Raw genomic sequence first — 3,630 nt, 5'->3', positions numbered from 1 at the left:
TCAATACAACAGCTAGTACAATCCGTTCACAGTGGAATTAAGATCATAATTACCTCTCTGTTCAAACTCTCCAGTGGCTTTTTTTTGTACATGACCTGGCCCCTGCCACCTATCTCACTGTTCTTCCTGCTACTCTCCTGCTCTTACTCCTCTTTATAAACACTGAGCTCATGTTGTTTCCTTTGGCACGCTAGGCAGGCTTGATCCTGTCCTATCTCTGGGCCTTGCTGTTTCCTCTGCCTGGAACATTCTTCCTCTACTGTCTGCATGGCTCACTCTCTCACTGCTTTGGACTGTGGTTCAAAAGTCACTTTATCAAGGGCCTCCGGGCTGCTCTGAGACTTTGATCACTACCTGCGGAGGTCTGTCCTGCAGACCTTGTCTTAGCAACGGATGAATGAAATACTCTCTTACCTACAGAATACAGTGCAAGAGTCGGGCTAAGGGGTCCTCAGCTGCTTTTAGACGGTGATTGCAGCTAATTGACTACAACTCCCTGTTCCTTCTTGCATTTATTCAGTATAGATTTAATAACAGGTTTTAAGTCAGCATGCTTGTAAATAATTAACATGGAAAAAATAGTGGATTTATGAATCATAAAAACCTTTGGTTCTGAGAATAAACACCATTAACTAGTAATTCTTTTTCAACCTCCCCTGAGAGGGCCATCTAGCACAAAGTTTATATGAGTAAACAGAGTAGAGACAAAGGAATGTGGGGCAAACAGATTTAACCGGGGAAGCTTTTATTATCTTATGTTTAAGTCACCTTGTGACTTAAAGCTCTAAGGTAAGAACTGGCTGTCTTCAACCCGGCTCATTAAAACATTTTGGCTTTCCAAAAAGGTTTGATACTATAATCTATAACTTCCCTAATATTTCCCTTAATATTCTGGGAGCCACCCTGAGTGAATCCCAACACTGCTCTGCATAAAATATATCCTGAATTTATATTTCCTATTTGATGTCTGACTCCCCCTCATCCTTCACTAAAATGTAAACTCCATAAGGGAAGGGATTTTGTCTGTTTTGTTCTGTTGTATCCCTAAATACCTAGAAGGTGCTCAGTAAATGCTTATTGGTTGAATGAATAAATCAGCCTATTATTGAATCAGTCAATGTCCTATGTAGAAGGGACTTCTCATACCAGTGGTGCATATCTGTATGATAGCTGGCATAGGGAGGGATATGGTCAGAATGGCTCTGTCTGTGTGCACTAGCTTTGCCTAGCATGATCCCAGCAGGCTCCTATTGGGGTTAAGCCACAGTTTCAGCCATACTAGCATCATTCTTTAATCATAAAGCCAGAGGATGTTAAGATTGGAATTGATCTGGGAGACTATTCAGTCTACCTTTCTTGTGATTTATATGAGAATAGCAGAGCCTAGAGAAAGTAAGTTAATTACTCACAATTGTAAATCTGTAGAGGTCTACCTGAGACTAGGTTTCTGATATCAGATTCCATAGTCTTTCCTACATGTGTTCCCCCCTGGCTGAGACAGTTTGTGGGATTTCAGATTTGACAATTTTCTCACCAGTCTCTAAAAAGGAGCTTTTATCTGCACATTATAGGTTAGCATGGATGAATGATGACCCTAAAATGTGTGGGAAAATCCCAAAGGTTGACCACTGTGAATGGGAACTACCCCAGATGTGTCAGGAGCACCAAAGGCATGCTCACTTCTTCACTGGCTGGAGCTGGGTAAGATGGAAAGGAAATCCAAATCAAGACACTTTGCTGCTTCAGTTCTTTTATTGCATGTCACAGTCCAATGTGTCTCCATTTAAAGTCAGATATTTTGTTGAATGGCCACACCAGCTGCAGGCCCTTGGGTCAGAAGTCTTGATATCACCAATTGTTCATTTTCTTGATGGACTTCCATACTTCAGGCATTTGTGTGTAGCTGGTCAATTGTGAAGTTTTCAGAGTGGTGTAGAACCCTCTCTTTTTGGGACAGCTGGTTCTCCTTGTGCAGCATGTCCTGAAGCTGGCCTGTCTCCATCCTTTTTCTAAGTGTGTGAGGTCTTTTGTTAGGCAGCATAAAGTGAGAGAGGACTCCTAAAGAGGGAGAAAAACTCCTCCAACATTTGCTGAAACATGTTTGTAAACTGACCAAGATGTAATTGAAATGGCATAAAAAGACTGAAATTTATTTAATTTCTTGCCATCCGGCTTATGATATATGGTGCCTTCAATTGAGTTTAGAAGGAACGTTTATCATAGATCAAGAGGTGAGATGTGTGTTTTTTTGTGTGTGCGTGTGTGTGCGTGTGTGTATGGAGAGAGAGAGAGAGAGAGAGAGAGATGGAGTTTTTCTCTATTGCCCAGTCTGAAGTGTAGTGTTGCAATCTCAGCTCACTGCAACCTTGGTTTTTCTGGTTCAAGTGATTCTCCTGCCTCAGCCTCCCAAGTAGCTGGGACCACAGGCATGCACCACTACATCTGGCTAATTTATGTAATTTTAGTAGATACCAGGTTTCATCAAGTTGGTCAGGCTGGTCTCGAACTCCTGACCTCATGTGACCCACCCACCTTGGCCTCCCAAAATGCTGGGATTATAGGTGTGAGCTATCACACCTGGTTGGATAATTGAGTTTCTTATTATATCTGGGTTTCTGCAGAATTTTAGTGACTAAAGAATGTACACTAGTGTTAATTTTGTTTTTCTTTATAAAAGAAGTAATTTACTTTTTATATAATTACTTGCCAGTCATGGGAAGGAAAGTCCAAGCTTTTGCCCACAATGATAGGAATTATTTTTACATTACAGGATGACTCTGTGAATGCCTTTAGGAAAAATCCCTAGTCATATCTTGACCATTTTCCTAGCTGTGAGACCACCATTATATTGGTTACTGTAACATTTCTTGGTTTTCTTTCTAGACCTGAACTAGTTATTTGCTACTTCCCTCCTGGAATGGCTAGTAAAATAAACACTAAAGGTAAGAGATTACATGTACTTCTTATTATATTTTACTACATTAAGACATTCTTTATCAGCATGCCTGAAATCATACAGAATCATTGCCCAATGTCTTTGTGGGACTTGCAGTTAGTTTCTTGGCTTTTTAAAGTATTTTATTTAATGGACCCTTTTTTTCTTTTTCTTTCTTTTTCTTTTAATTTACTGAAAGTGCCACATGTGCAATTCCAGTTCATTTATGTTTCCAAGGCTTTGCTGAGCCCCTTGTGGAGGACTACACTGCAAGTTTAATTCTGCAGGTTTCTTTGAAAATCGCCAAATGGTATGAGTTTTATATTCTGCTCTTATAAAGCATCTTCTTCTGTATTTTTCTACAATATACTAAAGTAATTCTGTGCTTATTTTACAGCTTTGCAGTCCCCTAAAAGACCATGAAGCCCTGAGAGTAATGCAAAGATTCCTGAAATTGAGATCGCCATGGAAAATAAGGGCCAGTCTTTGGCATGTTTCTGTTGATTCTCCAGTTTATTAGTTATTTCAGTTCACTAGCTGTATGTTTATACAGATGAAGTTAACCAAACTAATTTCACATGTGCACAGCTGCCTGTGATAAAGCTAAATTTCTGGATGTTTTTAATTGACATTTTGAAAATCATTAACAGGAAATAAATAACATGAATCACCTTACAAACTGCACTCAAAAAAAT

Source organism: Cebus imitator, unplaced genomic scaffold (assembly GCF_001604975.1).
Source record: "Cebus imitator isolate Cc_AM_T3 unplaced genomic scaffold, Cebus_imitator-1.0 Scaffold913, whole genome shotgun sequence".
Classification (NCBI taxonomy): domain Eukaryota; kingdom Metazoa; phylum Chordata; class Mammalia; order Primates; family Cebidae; genus Cebus; species Cebus imitator.
Note: the sequence above shows the minus strand (reverse complement) of the source record.